Below are 20293 nucleotides of genomic sequence, written 5' to 3'. Positions count from 1 at the left end.
AAACACTGAATAACTTAGGTTGGAAGGGACCTCTGTGGGTCCCCGGGCTGACTCCTTGCCCAAAGACAGTGTGGGGTGAGGTGAAACAGAAGTGGGGGCCTGCGGACTGGGGCTGGAGGTCTGCCACCCAAGGGAGGGAACTTCAGCTCTCTGCAAACAGCATGGATCAGCTGGAGAGTGCCACCGTAACAAACAGTGCAAGAACTCTTCGGGCTCAGTGCCTTTCATCCAGGGGCTTCACACACAATTAAGCCTGTTTAATAGAACGCTCTTTTTACAAGAGCGTGTAGTGATAGGACAAGGGGTAATGGCTTTAAACTGAAAGAGGGTAGAGTTAGATTAGATATTAAGAAGAAATTCTTCACTATGAGGCTGGTGAGGCGCTTGCACAGGTTGCCCAGAGAAGCTGTGGATGCTCCATCCCTGGCAGTGCTCCAGGCCAGGCTGGATGGGGCTTTGAGCAGCCTGGTCTGGTGGAAGGTGTCCCTGCCCATGGCAGGGGGTTGAACTAGATGATTTTTAAGGTCCCTTCCAACCCAAACCATTCTGTGATTCTAAGATTCTATGATTCTATGATTCTATTTACATCTCCATAGTGAAGTGAATCTCATGTCTGTGTGAAGATGATGCTGAGCATCATGGCTGAGCAAGGGCTGGCCAGGCGGAAAGAGTAGGGCGTGTTTCTGTGCTTCACCGCTCTGAACCAAAATACTGATAGTAATGTGCAAACTGCTGTGTTGTCAGCTCCAAAAACCTCAAAGTAAATAATTTTTCTTAAAAAATCTAATGATTGCATTTGAGAGATATTTACTCCTTTCTGATGCCACTAATGACCCCCATCTTTGAGTTTTTCTACACAGCCCATGATATTTTTCTGTAATGAATGTGGAGACCCCTTCACTGCAGCAGATGGGCAGAAAACCCATGTAAAATCACAGGCTCCTGAAATCCCTTAGCAAGTGTTGCGACACTGCGGCTGGCTCACTGCATTTGCAGAGAGACCTTTTGCCTTGGTAGCTCACACATCCCATTGGCCTTAATGTCTCGCTTCGAGCCCGATGGATTAATCCAGCCCTTGTGATCTGATAAGAGGTGCTGCTTGCAGGGAAACTGGGGAATTGGAATGAGATCTAATACTTGATATGTCCTTTGCCGAGTTGGCGATATGCGCAGACTGCTGGATATTTCTGCTTGTGGGATTATTTTTAAAATTTGACTTCTTAATACTCAGAGTAGGCTATTTTTACAGAGAATTCATATATATAAGAATAATTTTCTTAGAAGTGTCCTTTTGTGGAAAGGAAGCATGCAGGGCTAATAATGATTTAGAATTACCATATACCTAAGGCCACAACATACCTGTACTCTAAGACATTTGTCTGTTTTTAAAGGGCAGTGAACAAACCCTCTTGGAAGCCTCCACCTCCCATCCTGTCACTGGGTAGTTCGTTCACTGGATTTGACATTTTTTGGATTTTGATTTTGTTGTGGTTTAACTCCAGCTGGTAACTAAGCCCCACACAGCCGCTCACTCACTCCCCTGGTGGGATGGGGAAGAGAATCACAAGAGCAAAAGTGAGAAAACTCATGGGTTGAGATAAAGGCAGTTTAATAGATACAGCAAAAGCCGCACATGCAAGTAAAGCAAAACAAGGAATGCATTCACTGCTCCCCGCTGGCAGGCAGGTGTTCAGCCACCCCCAGGAGAGCAGGGGTCCGTCACGTGTAACGGTTACTCGGGAAGACAAATGCCGTCACTCCAAATGTCCTCATCTTCCTTCTCCTTCCCCCAGCTCTATATGCTGAGCACGGTGTCATATGGTACGGGATATCCCTTTGGTCATTTGGGGTCAGCTGTCCCGGCTGTGTCCCCTCCCAGCTCCTTGTGCCCCCAGCCCACTTGCTGGTGGGGTGGGGTGAGGAGCAGAAAAGCCCTTGGCTCTGGGTAAGCGCCGCTCAGCAGCAACGAAACCATCCCTGTGTTATCAGCGCTGATCCCAGCACAAATCCAAAACAGCCCATACACGCTGCTGTGAAGAAAATTAACTCCATCCCAGCCAAAACCAGCACACACTTTCAAGTTATTAATGAATTTATGCGAGAAGTAAAGTACACAAATGTGTAAGAAACTGTTTAAAAGGAATGCCACTGTGACCAAGGCTGTAAGTATCACAAAGCCACACCATTTCTTAATATGACATCCATGTGTATATAACAGCAGCAGTTTTGCTGGATTAGCCGCATGGCTTCACTTCTCTATCCTCTTCCTGACAGCAGTCAGCAGAGGAAGGGGCAAGAAATGTTCTAATCTTGATTAGCTGAGGATTGGGGTAAACCCTGACTGCTTCCAGAATTGCAAACTGTCCCAAGTCTGAACACTTATGTCAGTGTTCATGCCTGACTGACTCCTGCAGAGTTTTTGCCATTAATAAGATCTAGTAGCTGGGAGTCCCACAGCTGAACTATCCATCATGAGAAACAAACTAACGCCACGTCACTTCTGAACGTGTCACATTTTAATTTCTTCACCTGCCTGTTTCTCCTTGCATCATGAGACTACACCTTTTCTATATTGCCTTTGTCTGATGCATTTCTGTTATTCATGTTTCTGTGCTTAAGCAGACTTTCCCATCTTCAGGCTTATCCACCCTGGAAATAAGCCCTTGTCAAGTAAGTGAGAGTGTGAATTCAAAGTGCAATACCATTTTGCACATGTTTCTTTTGTGGCCACCCCTGCTCCGCACTTGGAGGGCTTTTTAAAAACATGTTCCAGCTTACTTCTACTGCACGCTGTGAGCACATTGCAGAAGTCCCAGCTTACTCCCCATAGCTCAGATCTTTTCCCACCGTGCCTCAACGAGCAGGGCAGATGTGCTGAGGTGCAACTGCACAGCAATACTGTCTGGGCAGGACAACCATGTCCCCTGGCAACCTCCACCGCTATCCTTGTGCAAACAGCAGCTCCAGGAGGTTGTTCATGACCTCTCAAAAGCCTCCTTTAAGCCCCTCTGACTCTATAGTTCCTGGAACAGGGCTAAGTGCTGTCATCAGGTGTGTATGGGTGGCTGGGCACAGTGCAAAAGGAGGGGCAGAGAGGGGTTGTAGAGAGATTACTTGGCCGCAGTTTTACAAATTCTGGGTAATATGGAAGATGAGGTTTTACGCAATCAAAAAAAAGAAGAAGGTAGGACAGAAGTCTCCCTCCATTTGTGATCTCTGCATTTTCTGGGCAGCCACAAATTTTTTGGCATCCTGGTTCAAGGAAAATTTTATCATATGGGTAAGTTTGAAAGGAAGCTGGGTGTAATTCCTTAGCTTTTAGAGCAATGGTATGTCCCAGGTGGGACTCTGTAGAGCTGTCAGTTTGATTTGTTGGGGTTTGGTGTGTTTTTTTCACTTACAGCTTGTCCAAACATTTGAGCTGCAAGAGTGATGTGGAAATCGTTTTATGCTGTAAGGACTTTCCCCTTAAAGGCAAGCTCACAGCGTAAAAGGTCTCCCAGGCTCTGCAGAGGGCTGGCAGCAGTTTCTGAGTGACGGCCAAAAATATGTTCTTGAAGCAGTGTTTCCACATTGATGGCACTACAACAGAGGCAGCTCCGCCAGAGATGGAACAGGCAAACCCACGCTTTGGCAGGATAGAGAGTTCTGCCTGCCTAGACGTAAGGGTAGCTGTCATCTTTGCAGTTTTATTTGTCTTCACCTAAGGCAGTGATAGGAATTATGTTCACACGGCAAATAAAAATAGTCCTAGTAAAAATATCCTAGGTTTTTATCCTCTCACTTTTATCTTACCGAAGAGTTATCCACATCACTTTGGAAAGCTGATACTCGCTGAACACAGCACAAGCCCTGTGTAGTGTTGGGTGCTGCCACTAATTACTGGGTAGTTACAAGTACTGAAAAAAGGGAAGGAGAAGAGCAACCCCCTGAACTTTCCACTGTTTAAGTCTCTCTTTACTGCTGTGGATTTAGCACCCTTTTCAGCTGGGGACAAGAAGTGGTTTCAAATGACTCGTGCAAACAGACTGAAGTTTCAGGGTAGCACATGCCCGGAGGACATTCTCTTCTACCTAGCTAATTCCCAAAATATAATCAGCAGGCACCAGCTGAGCCGAAGGAGCCTCTCACGCGTACAGTGCTTTAGCCTGCTGGTTGACCTAGTTGTTGATGCAGGGAGTCACACACAATGCCAAGCCTGTTAAGCGACTGCAGATTTCTTTGCATAAACAAGCAAACAAGATATTAAAGAAAAGCTTCAGCTGTGCTGATAAGCTTGTAGGGGCACATAGGCCTTGTTTGCCTGGTTTGGGGTTTGGTTTGGCCTTTCTTTGAACCCAGCTAGGATGGAAAGATGTAGCAAGCTTCAGTGTGGTGCACGAGGCCGGAGGAGGCTAAGCTGCAGCTCTCTGGCCATTTGGAGCTTGCAAAAGCCCACACAGCATCAGTCCCGCTTCATACGTCACGTCCTATGATGCCCTGGAAGTGTTTGCTCTGTCATGCTGGTGTATTAGTCGGAGAGATAAAAGAAAAGACTGAAACCGTCTGTGTTATAACACGCCCTAGTCAAAGGCATCACAAGGTTTCTGCGAGACAAGCAGCATCAGTAACGTTTCCATGTCTGCCTACTGATGATTTCCATATCACCTGAACATTAAAGACACTTTGAGGAACATTAAAAGGACCTGAATTTCAGAGGAGAAGTGCATAGCCATCTGTGATCAATTGCTCTGTAAAGACTACACTGTCCTTAAAGGATCAGCTATGAACTTACAAGTGATGGTCCAAATTCTTTTTCACTTCTAGAAGTACACAAATGCAAAAATTGTCCTCTGCTTGCAAATACAACTTGTACTAGCCCTATGTGTTTTAGGACCATGCTGTATAAGTATTTTGGGATGGCATTTAAAAATAATGTCAGTAACATTCAGAAAATTCTTCTCAGTAATATCATTTTCTTTTCACCATCAGGCACAGTCTATGAAGTGTAGGCACTTATGGTAATTTATGATGATGATGGAGAAGTGAGGCTTGCTCCTGGAGGAAGCCCTTCTTTGTAGCCTGTAACATGGATATGCAGAAACTGGGTTTATGTTCTACTTTGAAAGGTTATTTGTAAACACTTTAAGAACTGAGGACAGGATTTACAACACACAGAGTGAGAAAGCGGTTCTTTGCTCAGTGGTATTACTGCCCAAAGAGCCAGGCACTTTACTGGGTCATTTGTTGTCCTGACCTTTTTCAGGATATTTTCATCAGGTTATTTTCTTGTTTAAAATATATCTTCAGGGAGAGGGAAGTGGCCACATCATTTTATTTTATTAAAAAGACAGGCCATGGATTTTTCTTCTCAATTTGGCTATGCCTATGAGATGAGTGCCGTGTATGCCCTGTGGGAGTGGGTAGAGGGACTTCAATGCATGGATAACATTCAGGGCAGTGATGCTTTAGTTGTAGAACTGTGATAAGCCAGAGGCAAATAAAGCTGATCTGTGTACAAAATATTCTCTATATGAAAAAGCAGATGAAGGAAGGCAGATCTTGCTCTGTTACAACTACATTTTTCAGGACCCTAAAGAAGATCACAGGCTCTTTCCACAACATTTTTTGTGACACATTAATGCTCTAGAAACCATTCTTCCTACAAAAGATGCCAGCATGGATGGAACTGTGGAAAGAATCTCCTCCTCACCGGCAGGACAAAGGACCCATGCAGAACTGCTTTTTATTTGTAATATATTAAGCTGTGTAAACATTAATGGGCCATGGGTGCCGGAGCCAAACCTTCTGGACCAGATCCAGCGACTGCAGGTGTTACCATGGTAGTGCCTCCACCAGCTTTGAAGCAAAGTCTTCTACTTGAGCAGCTCCAACATGCCGGCTTGTGTTCAGAGCCTGGGGCCTCAAGTCAGTCCCACAGACCTGCTTTTGCTACACAACCAGTTATTATCCCCTCATGCCTTCACAAGACAATTGCACAACCACAGCAAAGGTTTGTGCTCTCCACGACATTGCTGTCAACAAAAGGTATCTTTGCATGACTTTTGGGTCATAATCTCAGAGATCTGTACTGGAACAAGGTCCCCAGGGAAGTGGTCACAGCCCCAAGCCTGTCAGTGATCAAGAAGCATTTGGATAATGCTTTTAGATATATGGTTTAACTTTTAGGTTGCCCAGTGTGAAGTCAGGAGTTGGATTTAATGATCCTCGTGGGTCCCTCCCAACTCAGGATATAGTGTGATTCTATGTTTCTTCTGTTTTCTACTTTTCCCACTTCATGGTACATGACTACAAGAATATTAGTGTAACAGTTTGGTGAAAACTTTAGATCACTAGGTGCAAGAAATAAGAACAGAAGAGGACTTAGGCTTTTTTTCTTAGCTTTTAATCATACACAAAATACCAAATAATGTTGTTCATTTACTATGCAATAGAAGTGTCATCTGTCAGAGAAAGACAAAGAAAGAAACTAATATGCAAGCTCAAGCTGTCCTCCAGTGTGTGTTACAATGGCTGGTTGGATTTTTACAGTCTGCCTCCTCTGCTCTTGTCACTTTATTCTGCCTTGGAAGTGTCTACTCAATTGTGTTAGTAACTGATCAATGGTCTGCTAGAGCCTGGATGTGAACTGTTTGCAGGATGACCTCCAAAGTGCCAGCAGCACCTGGCCGAGGGCCAGCATAGGGAAGCGGTGTCCCTCCATCTGTAAAGAAAATCGTAAGGCACGAAAAGTGAATCAAACCAGAGCTATTACAATATCTTATGCAATATTTTTAAAAGTGCCTTTATTGTAATATGTTGTAAGTATGGAAATCTTTTTCTCATCCCCCTCCCCCAATTTGTATTAAAACATATAAAAAATAGTGGCTTGTATTTTTTCATTTGCAGAGTTTATTCCTAGAGCACAGCTTTTTAAATATGATCCTCTTCAGTATAATATCTGACTAGAGGGTACTAAACTGTGCATCTCTGCTGATAAAGGAGACACCATTTGTTTTATGGGAGGAGGCAACTGCAAGGTTTAGGTTTCTTCCTAACATCTCAGTAGCTGCATTACAAATAAGACCACCACTTATACTGCCCATATTTACATAGTCTAAATATCACCAAAGAACATAGGCTGCAAGAATCTGGGCCTAAAAGTGTCCGAGAAGTTTCTTTATCTCACTTTTTGCAATGCGTAAGAAAAGCCCAGTTGTGGTAAAATGCTCTTTGCTGCAAATTACATTTTAAGCATAATTAACATTCAAGGTTCAAATCTCGAAAAGATTCAAAGAAGGATTTCTGTGCTGCAGTTCTTTGAATTAATTCTTTGTGCATCATCTGTAGCCATTAAGTCCTCAGTTTGTCTCATGTAGGTATGAAATTGTGATTGCCCCATTACGAAATCAAAGCAATGTTTTCATACAATGTAGAGGGCTGAGATGACACTCATTATCACATCGGTACTGATTGTGGATACCACCAGAATAGCTTTTATTAACTTAACCACCACAGGAAAGAGGTAATATGTCATTGGACTTAGCAAAATGAGTTATTTCTTCAGGATCTATTTGTAACCTAATGGCTCGCAAGAGATGAAACTGAAAAATAAGACAATTGTATCTGCAATTAGCACCACACAGCTGAAGTATACTTTGAACTTCGGCATTTATTGTATCTGTAGCTTCTATGACCAGTTTAACTGTTGTGTGGCCTTTTGGGTCAAATCCTATTCCCGTAATTGTGATAGTAAAATTAATGTATCTGAAGCTTCTGTATTTGGGCAGCTAGGATTGCCTATGCTTGAGGAACTTTAGGAAAATGTTTCTCTCTCCTTAGAAGCACAAGTATTTCCACTGACTCCACCTGCAAACTTTTCTGGTTTATATTCTTCCTCCAGTGAGCTGTAACTTTCACCTAATTGAATGAATGGATCCATATTTGTTTGCAGAGGTTTGGACAGTTTACACCCCATGTTTAGGACTTCTTAACCTAAATCATTGCAAAAGAGGAATTTCAGTTTTTGCAGTGTCATCAGTCCAACTGTAACTTCAGGGTCCCTCTGATCTTTCCCAGCCTCCCAAGGTATACAAAACACAGTACAGTTTCTTGAAACTTGGTGTGCTTCTTTCCAAAGAGCTCACCGGCTGAAGGGGGGGGCGTGGATGACTGTTAATGCATTCTCTGCTTCATATTTTTTTCTCCTGAAATACTGCATGTAATTTGGCCGATTTTGCAATTATTGTGGTAGATGCTAATATTGCAGAGGTTTTATTATTATTATTTAAATCATGTTATTTTTAATAGTGTTCCCGCACATCAGAGTCTAAGCACATTCCTGGCAAGGAGCCTCTGTAGCTCTTAGCTCCTCCTCTCACAGCTTAGTTGCTTCAAGTTGATGCTGTGACTGCCATTACAGCGACACTTTCAGAGCATCATTCAAGCACATTAATGCAGCTTTAATTACTGATATGTTTACTCTGCCAATATACAAGCTCCACTGTACCATCCAGATAATTCTTCAAGGGCATCTATGTTTATGTATTTACCCAAAGCACAGAATCACTTGACCTTTAGTAAAGTTTGTTGCTTTATCTCTCTGTAGCACGCTCCATACAGTCCTCTCAAAATTTACTCCTCACAGGTTTAAAAGCCATCATTTCCACTGCCTTGATATGAAAACCTGAACTTCTGATCTGGGGTTTGGGTTGACTTTTCCCTTTTTATTTCCCCTTGCAGCTTCTTTGGAATATCAGGATTCTGATCTGCCTGCAAACCCCAAGCAGTTAAATAAAACTTCGGGCAGTTTTTCTGCTTAAGGGCATGATTTCACATTGCTTGTTATGACAGCCTTGCAGTGTCATTTGTTATCTGGCATGGGTAGGTATGTAACTTTCTATTTTCATTGGAATCTCACTTATTTATCCTCTGTTCTGTAAGTACTGGAAGATTAACATGTCATTAGTATTCTTTGTGGTCTTTCGAAAAATATCAGCTGAATCATTATAACACGAGGAAAATGGGTACCTCTCAATTTTGCCTCAAGTTTCCCTCCTATTAGGGCATGCAAACTATGTGAAAACTTCATTTTTGGCTTGAGCCAAAAGCAGTTGCACATAGAGCTGAGCATTAGTGAAAACTAATTACACCGTGCTCAGCTTCCCGGCAAAGGAAGAAAAGAGGAGTTATCAGAGGAGGATGAGCCAGGAGCATGACCTGGTTTTCCAACATCATGCACAGACATAAGCTGTGGCTGATGAGGAATGCTAACAGTATTGTGCAGCTGGCATCTCATGCTAAAGCAAGCACCACAGTGACAGCTTGGTAGCGCCACTGGGAGAAATCAGCACCCATCTTGCGGGAAGCAGAGCTGCATGCTTTCTCATCAACGTCCTAAGGGATTTCACTGCAGCACTTTATTATTACCTTTATTTTATACTTCACTCATTGGGTCATTAAGGATGCCATGTGAATGTGCGATTTAAATCTCCCATATGGGACTCTGGAAAATGGAAACAGTACGTGGGCCCCACAGCTCTGAGGTGTCGCCAGCCCGTGGAAGCTCATCTGAGGTGTGGTAGGAAGAGACAATTTGCTCCATGGACAGCAGCAGTAACTACGTCTGCTTCCCACAATCTGTGCCTTATTTTTCGCACTGCAGAAATCTTAGCTCACCTTACCACATCCTCATCTCCCTCCTTCTCCACAGTCCCAGGTTGTCTCCATATCCCCTAACACCCCTTGCCCACGGCAGCCTGCCGAGGGCCAGCCAGGGAGGAGGCAGTGTGTGCTGTGGCTGGTCCAAGCCATTGCTGTCTGGCTAAATGGAGCAGATGATTGCTGAGCTTCTGCTGACACCTCATCTCAGTGCAAGCAGCCACTCTGCTGCAGAAAAAAAATGATGAGTAGAATGTGAGTTTTACCCAGCGCCCTCCCACCAAATAAGAGGACTCTATTTGCTAAATAAATCCTTTTCACTTTGAAGAAAAAGCTGAAGACAAGACCTGCTGCAGGTGGGACTTTTAACAGGACTCCCTAGAATAAGACAGGTGCTACCCTGGAGAAATACAGAGACTTTGGAGTGCTAAAATCACAGGGCTGTATCTGACTGGAGCCTGGGGGAAGGTATAGTGAGTATGATGGATTGCCTTTGCTGCAAGGATAGACTGCTACTACCAATATCTGTAGCCTTCCCTCAAACTGCAAAAGAAGCAGCTGTTTGCCACTTTCTGGTATTTCTGTTGGAAAACTGAAGTTTTCAAGTCATGTCTCATCTGTCAAAAATCTTTATGAATCTTGCTGTGATAAATGCAAGAGTGATAAATACGTACTACAGAGTTTTGCAGCGGAGATGCAGCATTTGCTGTTTCAGGCAGCCCTAGCTCAGTCACACAGAGTTGGTTGAGGGCTCTTTTATCTAGATGGAGAACCTCAAGGAAATGTTATCCTGGTGAAAAGGTTGGCAGGAGACAGGATGATGAGAATATTCTTCTGATCAGAATTTAGAAATCAGGCAGCTTACGAAGACAGTAACAAGACAGAGCTTTAGAGTCAGAGCAGAGTTAACTTTCTAGAGTTGGAGACAGAGTTTTAGAAAGTACCAAACACAGCTGTGTCTTAGCTGTGGTGGGATTACCCAAGTCAAATCTCCCTGTTGTCATCGCTAGTTTTATTCAAGGTGAACAGATTTAGGAACACATTGTATATACAGCAGAGTAAGAAGGATGATTTGAATGTCTAGCCTATTTCCCCTCAGGAAGAATGCTAAGATGCTCTTATCCGCATTTCTATGTAGTCCTTGGCAGAAAGGATAACCCATGGTTGCTAATTTTAAGACTGTACTGAGAACAATATGGTTATTTCGGGTGGTTTTGAATGTTCATCATGAAACACCGGTACATTTTCTGAGTTTGCCTTTATCCCCAGTGATCACCTTTTCCTATCATCTTCAGAGGGATTAAACTGTTTTAAACTGTTGAGAAGAGGAGTCTCTTGCACAACAAGAAGCAAGAAAACATGGAGCTCAGAAAATAAGGGAAAGTACTAGGATGAAAAAAAATGCCCAAGGAATTAGATAAATAGAAGAAAGAAGAAACATTATGGAAACTGTAGAAGAGTGTGAGACTTAGAGATGTGCCTGGTGGGGCTGCAGCCAGGTGTGGGTGGATGGAAAGGGAGAAAGGACTGGGAGAGCAAAGGGGGTTTGGAAGGGGGTAAGCGAGTGTGTGTGTGACTGGGGCAGGGTGCCCCAGTGTAGGTGGCCCATGGCCTACCTTGTCATTTTCAAGGTAGCCACAGAAAGGGGAACTAAATGCCTCCTTCTGTAACCCCTCGTGTTAAGAAAGGAAAGAATTTTCCCTAAATAACAACCAGAATTTTCTGTGCCTGCATTATTTTGAAACGGGGAATAAAAAAAAAACCCAAGGTGGGATAGACCTGTCCTTTAACAAATAGGAAGAAATCTGAATATGAGTGAAAAATATGATGTTATTATTTTATAAAATTTACAGTTGAATTTTTAAAGTCCCTGTGGTAATTTTCTGTTGCTCCTTTTATTTTTTTGTAAAGACTGGAGGCTGTTAGTGTAGTGTGGGATATGAAAAAACTCAATACTCTTTCCACTGTAGCAGCTAACTCTACAGGAAGACTTTCCAGAGTCTTGGAGATCTGGTATTTCATTTGTGCCCTGCTTTTGCCAGCATGGAATTTCAGCGGGCATCAAAATATCAAAGCCTGACATTCACAAGGTAGCTTTAATACCTTGCAGAAATGGTAAAATTTGGGCAAGTAATTTTTCCTTAATTCCAAGCAGTTACATTTTTAGTGCGAATGTGATTTCTGCGATCAGGTGCTCTGCTGCTACCTCTTTTTAGCCTTTTATTTTGTAAGGCATTTACGTTCCTCAGCTGGATTAGGTCCACATGAAGAAGGTATACACTGAAGGCAAGGAGTGATAATGGAAATTCAGAGCGCAGGGCAGCTGAGTAAGCCCCATGGCAAGCAATGTTGCAGAATAAGAGCTAACAATTTGAAAGGTCAAATGTTTGTATTCTCAGAGACTACGCTCTCTTCATTAACTTGCAGTTGCCATGATAATCTCATGATAAATTTCAGGGAAAAAGAATTAATAATTGACTTGTTAACAATTAGAAGAGTTATGTTTAAAATGCCATAAGAACATTCAAATTCAGACATTTTCCTTATGAGTATATGTATTCATTAAGTGACTGTAAATCACTAAGAGGGAGAATAATTAAGGTTTTTGTCTTTATGCAATGAGGAGAATTACATACAAAATTCTTACCATTTAAGATTACTTTGTGAAAATGATGACTTGCACATTGACAAGGATTTATTAATGAAACTCATTCATGGAATGACTTTTTTTCTAGACTTTAATATCTCAAGTTGAAACTTATCAGTTTGCCATGGTTTAAGATATATTAGACTTGTTAAATGCAAGAGTATAACCATTAGCTTTGGATAATAAATGGTCTGTTGTAAGAAATAATTTAGCATATCATCAAAGCAAATAGTAGAACTAATTGCATTCCATTTATCATTGGCCATGTCAAATCTGGTGTGGTATTTAAAAGCAAACTTTGTCTGAGAATTAAACGCAAGTCATTGACATTGATTATGCTTATGATTGTATTTACATGTGGTAAAATCACAGAAACACAGTCCCTAGATACTATTATAATCATTCATTTAAACTCCGCTTCTATTACAGAAAATGGTAAACATTTATTTGGCTTCTCAGAGTAAACCTAAGCCCAAAGCCCTGCTCCATAACTAGAAAAATATGGGGATGTTCTGAGCAAAGGACTGTCTGGGAGGTGGTAACCTTAAGTACACACTGTTTTAGGCATTTTTTTCCCATGATGGATGACATTTGGGCAGCCATCTCTCCCTCCAGCTCCTGAGCTGATGTGGACATCCAGCTCAGCTGTGGGATAGAAGCAGCTTCCTAGATGCTGTGCTGGGTCCCTGCCCCACAGTTCTAGGCAGTAGAGAAGAGATGAAACAAATTCTAAAGTATGCAAGAAAATTATATATAAGAAAGAAAGATTTCCCCCCCCCCCCCCCAATAATGAACAGCCATTATCTGCTCCTTTGGAAAACCACCTTTAATAAAAAAACCCAAATCCCAGTCCTGGAGCACCAGGCAAAGCCCAAGACTAGTTCCAGTGGTGTTTTTCATGAGCAGGTGCAGGGTAAGTAGGCAGGGAGCAGCCACCACAGTATGCTTACAGTTACCAGTAATAGCTCCTCGAATAAGACCATCTCTCTCCTGCAGAGGCTGGGTGTTTTGTTGTCCCCTGACCTAGGAGCTCTCTGCAAGGGAGGTAAGCATCAAAGGCATGGCCCTGGCAGGACACTGTGGCTGGGAGAGGGCTGGGACCCCTGAGGGCTGCCTGGGGCCGAAGGCTCAGCTCAGCTCAGCTCTCATCAGCTCCACAGCAAGCCAGTGGGGCCTCGGTTGCAGCCCCGCTGTCCTGCGGGCTTCCTGGATGTGCATGACCCCACTGCCCCGCACAATGTCTTCCTTGGGGTCTTGTCTTGGGGTTTTGGAGATGTTAAAACTAGTTGAGATTTTCTGGCTTAGCACTTAATGTCTTCTGCTTTGAGTGTGTACACTGAGCCGTACATATTTGCTGCTAAAACAGCGCATGACAAGAGGATTGGGTACCAATCAGAAGACACTCCTCCGGCTTTGCCTGGTGCTCGCTTCATGTTCAGCTTTCAAGCTGGTCAGATTTGGAATGAACTGACTATTTTGATCAGCTGCAAGGAAAAGAGTATAATAAAGATAACCCAGCCCTGGTTGCTTTGCTTTGCTAACTTTCCTATTGCTTCTGCAAATCTGGCTGGCAATAGCAAAGCCAGGGGATAGCACTGATGCAGTATCCTGAGCAGATGATATCCATAGCTACTGTTTTGCTTCCAGCAATGTTATGTCTGGTCCAGGACATATCCCCACATTCTTGAGCCAATGGTGGGTAAAGTCCTAAACAAGATCAGGGATCTTAATGGCAACAAAATTAAAAAGGTATTTCTTTCCCCATTTTTGAGGACCACAGAAAGGCTGAGCCTAGGAAAAAAACCTGCAAGCTACAAATCTTATAAGGGCCAGCCCCGAGAGAGAGAAAGGCAGGTACAGAAACATAGTTTCCTAGAGGTAGAGATCAAACTTGGTTGCATACAATTAGGGACAACAACAACAAAGCAGCATGTTGACAGACGACCTGTTTGAAGGCCCCCAGCTACCAACAGCATCACTACTGCAGTGGTCTGATAACCAAATGGGTAAGAGTTTTTTTCATTTTTTGCTTGCCACGGAGCTTACTCTGCTGCCCTGCGCTCTGAATTTCCATTATCACTCCTTGCCTTCAGTGTATGCCTTCTTCATGTGGACCTAATCCATCTGAGGAATGTAAATGCCTTACAAAATAAAAGGCTAAAAAAGGGTCCTGAGCCTGCTCATTCCTGTATGTACCCGACATGGATCCTGCAGATCCTTCTGTATGTTCTTAACTGGGTTATAGGGGTATCAGTCCATGCTGGTCTCTATTGCTAGCCTATTATCTACGGGTTTTCTGGTCTTTATGGGGGCAAAAATGAAAATTCTTTGTGAAAAGGTCTGTCAAGTTCTAAGAGGAAAAATGCATGTGTTACAGAAAATTCAAATGCAGAGGGAATTCTGTTCCTTTTTCTTCTGCTAACATTAGCAACTCTATTCATGCAAGCAAAGTAAACAGGATTTATCTTAAATGGGTCAAGTATTTTTTCTCAAATTTGTTGTCACTTGCTTTGAAAGCAGTGGAAAGAATTTGCTAGGGTTTTGTCTAAGAGTCCTGCCCCTTTCACCCTGGTAGGAAAGGCCTCTGCCTTGGCTTGTGGTTCTCTCATCCCCAAAATGTGTGAGACAACATTGTCAATAAAACAGAAAATGCAGGCACATGTTTGGAGGCATCTCAGTGCTGAAGTGCAATCTCAAGAGACTACTTCCTTTTCGCTGCTTTTGGGTGACAAGGGGGAGATCACCGCCACCTCTCAGAGCTGGGAGGGTGATGAAAGACATTGACAAGTGGAAAGTGCTTCTGCAGGGGTTAGCTGGAAATCTTCCTCTTGAAGGCTGTGGGTCTTCACTCTTGACAGAATGCCCTACCAGCCAGGGGAAGCTCCGAAAAACTGGGGGCTGCTGGGGGACGCTATGCCTAGAAACCACAGGAAGAACACGTGCGTGTTCAGAAAGCTGGAAGGTGACTGACAAGAACAACTAGCAAGCCAAGCAGTCTGAAAAGACCCTGCATAGAGCTAGGACCACATTTGGGGACGGCTACTTACACAAGAACTGCAGGGTTGAGAATAAATATCTGGGAACAAAACTTCCTTGGAAATGCAACAACCAACCACAGAGTATTCATTCTGAAAGAGTTAATAAAAAAGAACTCCCTGTTCAGTAGCCACCAGTATGCACATGATATGCATATTTTTAACCTCCTTGCATGGTCCACAGACCACTTTATCCTGCTTTAGTGTTTGGGCATCCAAATATGTAAGATTTGACAGCTTATATATCAAATAAGATAAGCTGATATAGTCTTACCGCTGCTGACTAGGTCACTCTTCTGGGAACCACCACCTCCTGTTTATCTGCAGAGGGAAACGCCATGCCTCTTCTCCAGTCCAGAGATACTTGTAATGAGAAATGATCCATTCCACGGAGGCCTAACCTTCGACCTCCAGCTGATCCCTTCAGGTTTTAGTGATGATCCATGACAAGTGGATAGCAGGAACTTGAATGGGTGTGATTAATACCAACTCCGTATCTATCATGCAATGAACACGAGTCATTTCTAATCTGGCTGGACTTGGGCACATTTCCTAACAGCAAAATGTCTATAACCTGTTGCAGGTACTTAAAACTTCTGAGTTTTCTTTACTAGTTAAGGTGGAGTAGGCATGCAGGTGGCTAGACTCCCAAGTAATGCTCATATTTGAATATTTTCTTCAATAGTCCTTATTTAATAGCTCAGATGTTTAGTTCACAGTCACTTTCATTTAGTCTCTGCCCATCCAGTCTGCATTTTTTGGAGGTGAAGACATTCTAGCACTGGACTGGAAAGAGTTTATAGTATATTGCTGGATACTCCTAAACCATGACTGAATTTTCTTTTGTTCTTTCCTTCTACCTTTGATTTTTGTAAAACAACCTCAATTTACTTTAACTTATTTGTGAATCTTTATATAGTGCTTTGAGCCACTGTTTCCATTAACTTTGTGTAAACAACTTAGCACAAGTATGAGATCTATTTTGTAACTATTCTCCATAGAAATTACACTTAAACTCACTCTTCTGAAACCAATCTACACTAGAAAGTTGGGACCTTATTTCCATCCCATAATGCTGTTTTGATCCAGCAAACCATTCAGTAAATATAGGTGAGAGGCGACTGCTCTGTGTGAGTCAAGGCAGAGATGTCTTTCCTCTCATCACCTCTGCGCTTTTAATAATTATGAATCACTCCTCCAGCTGGTTTTCAGTATTTCTGTCAACTGGACAGGAACAATGATAGCTCCAAAGTATGCAGCAATAAAAAAGGTCTAAAGATCAGGGTACCAATTGATATTACTTCCACAAGGTCCTATTTATACAGGTCGTTTTACTAAAAAGAGGGACTATTGGAGCACTAGCATTTCTACAGTATTGTGGATATGAGGGATCTCCAGCCTTCATTTTTCTTTTCTCATGCCTCTGCCCTGTGCATGGGCGTTCCTGCCCCAAGAAGCTCTGACAAAAATGCAATTTGTACTGATTCTTTCCTCCCACCACAACGGCCTCATGCTCCGGCTGGTTGACTACAGATTGTCAACTATATGTGGAACTGAGTGCCACTGTGTGTGAGAGTATCCAGGGCAGGGATCATACTGTCACATTCAAGCATTCAGAAATCAAGGTAACCTTTTCCCTCCATCTGAAGATGGACTGTTATTTGCATTTGTCTTCTGCCACGCTGAGTTTTCAGAAGCTAGGGACATTTTCTTCTTAATGGAATTCCTGTGTAATCACATAATTCCTGCACCTGAGGCTTTTAAGAAAAAACACTGACTGCTGCAGGAGTTGGCAGCAGTAGGGGAAGAGGAAGAGGAGATGGAGGAGGAAATAATCTCATTCTCTCACTGCAGGAGCGGAATCTGACCCCACTGCTGATGTCTGGTGATAGAGGGTGCATCAGAGAGGGAAAGGAAATGGGAGAACCAGAGGGGAGAAGAAGTAGCCCATAGGAAGACATAAAGAGAAGGAAATACTTGGGATTAGCAGGGAAGGTCATGGGGCTATGCAGCCTTCAGACACCTGTCCAAAGCAATTTGAAGCTCCTGACCGCTGGGCTCCCTCACCAGTGAGTATTTTTTGCACTCCAGAAGATGAGGTGGGGAAGGGTGTCTTTCCTGCTCCAGTTAATCTGCATCAAAGGGTAACACCTCACTTTGTCTACATCCAACTGTGAACTGTGCTGAAAGGAAAGCCTAGAGGCAAAAAAAAGAAGGAAATGTGGTAGAAGGGCCTCACAGTTGGAAGTAAGGGGAACTCAGGGCTGGACATGTATTTTGTGCACTGCTGCCTTTTTACCTTTGGAGAACAAAATGTGAATTGTTACTCTGGTAATCTATGAAGCCTGCATATGGAGCCATCAAATGTTAGGAATCCAAGTATTATAACTGAGTGTAGAGAAGTGTTAATGATGTAGAAGGAAATTTTATATTAGTCTCTCCAGACAAAAAGAGGACTGCTGTTTTGTTTAGCACTGTACAAAAAATATAGAAACATTGAGCTGTGGCATCAGTTTTCTAGTTCTGTGTTAATATCACCAGTGGTATGGAAACACTGTATAAAGTATTCATCCATCATTTTTTTCTCATTGTGTATGTAATGACTACACAGTTCAGTCTTGTGCTCTCCCAAACTGTGTGCCACTTTTTTTTTTTTTTAGTAGAGTTGAAAGGATGAAGTTTATGTTTCTGTTTTCAAGTGTTGCTTCCTTCGTATGAGCAGGAAATCCTCCCTCCCTCCATACATTTAAAAAATAGCTGACAGTGCCCCCAATTAATTGCATATCAAACTGAAGTTCTTCCTGTCCTACGTGACTGTCCTCCCCTCTTAAATAGTCCATCTGGTTTTTTTAATCCCAGTGCGAACATTAAAAACATCCCCTACTTGCCAAAACAAAAACTCTTCTGGGAAGATGAATGTAGATGAAATGGCAGTAACTGATGTGCCAGTTACATCATTCATATATCACTGGGATATCTTTGGATATTACCATCAGAAGACATCTAAGAACACAGATAAAATACATAATTCTACATGGAACTAGTATTGACTTATTCTTTGCCTTTTCCCTGCTGGATGACTTGTTGGCTGCACCTAAACATCTCCAAACTAGTCAAGTCCCTTTCCTAGTTTAAATCCCTTCCAAAAATGTGTTTTGAAAACTCTACCTTCCCAAAGAATACAGCTTTCTGGATTGCTTCTCTGTGCATATCACTGTAACCTTTGTCCTCCCTTCTAACCCTTCCTCTTTTGTTTGCCTGTTAATGATTCACATTTATTGTGCCATGTCCAACCTCTGCCCAGATCTCTTTTCCTATCTCTCTATAGCTTTTTTGGTTTGGGTTGGTTTTGTTTCTTTTTTTTTTAATATATTCTGATTCTTCCTCCCACACTTGCATGCTGGAATAGGAACCCAAACGAACAAGTCAGTCACTGATGAAGGGTACGATACAGAATATACCTGAGAAAACAGCAGTGTAAACCACTCCATTTTTAGTCCTTAATGCAGGGATTGGCTGCAAATGTATGTGAGAGGTCTTCTTACTTTCTAATCGATGTGCCTGCTTTTACTGACTTCATAACCTGCTAGGGCTGTTATCAGGAAAGATGAGACACTGTAATGAAACTGCATGTATTCGTCAGTTCACTTCCTCCTCATTTAAAATCACTTGCAAAAGAGAAGGTGACAACAGATGAAAAGAGTAAACAAACTCCATCCCTGCATGCTGTGGAACCTCAGCCTCATTTTATTTCTGAAGAGATGACAGGTGTGCATCTATTCACTGCTTTTCTAAGTTCTTTCTGCTATAAAGCTAAACCCAGCTTTGTTTTGGGGAAAATAATAGCCAAACTGTACTAGCATACCCTTTAAAAAAGAAAATGAACGTGCCCAGAGATTAACAATTACTTTCCAGAACAAGTTATTTATTGGTGAACTACATAACTATGTATTTTAGTGTCCGGAAAGAATTGTGACTACTGCAATGAGGTCTTTTTCGAAAAACCAGCCCTGTGTGGTTTGGTGAAATTGACAGGGTGGACTGGGGCTGGCAGGTCAGGGATCCTTCCCAGCACCGCCATGGAAGAGCTTTGTGACCTTTAACTGGGGCATCTGATCTCCGAGCGGCTGCTTCTCCCCTTGCAGCTGAGCCGCGCTTCCTCACAAGGGCATCACGGAAGGACTGAAGGCTTTGGGATGTGCTGAAGACGTCCCAGTGCTTCAGTGGAACTCTTTGAGAGACATGGGCCAGCTAGATCCGACAGTTCGTGATTCTACTTACAGGACCCCCGAAGTCCCAAAACTGGTGAAAGAGGAGGCTGCCAGGTCAGCTTGCCCACGCTCAGTGAGCCAGCGCGAGTTACCGGGCTGCTGTCAGCCCAGGACGGAGGCTTCCAGCCGGCGGCGGGCACCCGGCTTCTCCTCCCCGCTGCTCGCTGCTCAGCGGCACAGGACGGGCCCTGGTTTCGCGGAAGCCATCACTGCAGCACAGGGTCGAGCTGCCAGACAGAGGCACGCACGGGTAACGGCCTGCCCGGACCCTGACGGGCGCCTTCGCGCCCTACGCGGCCCCTGCCCTGCCTCCTGTCAGGCACCACCGCGGGGCCCGCCGCCCCCGCAGCACCCACGGCGCCAGCCACCGAGGGTACCAGCCCCGCCGGGCGGGTCGCGTCGCCTCCCCCGGGGCCCCGGCCCAGCCCCGCCCCTCCCGCACCTGCGCCCGGCCCGGCCCCGGCCCCGGCCCCGGCAGCGGCGCGGGGGGCGCTGCGCCGCCTCCATTTTGGGCGGCGGGGCCCGGGGCGGCGGCGCCCTCCTGCCCGGCGGCGGCGCTCGGCGCATGCCCGCCCGGCGCCTCTAGCGCCCCGGCCCGCCGCGGGAAGGGGGGGCTGCGGGGGTGGCGGCTTCGGCGGCGCCTCCCGCCCCGCGGTGCGGTGACGCGTGGGGCCGGGTCCCTCCTTCCCCGCCCGCCCTAT

At 44.0% G+C, this 20293-nt stretch overlaps 2 long non-coding RNA genes across 2 annotated transcripts; both read right to left on the bottom strand.

Annotated features, from left to right (window-relative positions):
• Positions 1-6374: 6374 nt before the first annotated feature.
• On the bottom strand, positions 6375-20002 carry LOC121085621. The gene is made up of 3 exons (XR_005827127.1): positions 15596-20002; positions 9658-9867; positions 6375-6703 (listed from the first exon to the last, which is right to left on the bottom strand). It is a non-coding gene; the product is annotated as an uncharacterized LOC121085621 (long non-coding RNA).
• On the bottom strand, positions 13065-15589 carry LOC121085622. The gene is made up of 2 exons (XR_005827128.1): positions 15334-15589; positions 13065-13770 (listed from the first exon to the last, which is right to left on the bottom strand). It is a non-coding gene; the product is annotated as an uncharacterized LOC121085622 (long non-coding RNA).
• Positions 20003-20293: the final 291 nt, after the last annotated feature.

This window comes from Falco naumanni, chromosome 3, assembly GCF_017639655.2.
Source record: "Falco naumanni isolate bFalNau1 chromosome 3, bFalNau1.pat, whole genome shotgun sequence".
Taxonomy (NCBI): Eukaryota; Metazoa; Chordata; class Aves; order Falconiformes; family Falconidae; genus Falco; species Falco naumanni.
The sequence above is the reverse complement of the archived record's forward strand: the minus strand, read 5'-3'. Positions and strand labels throughout refer to the sequence as shown.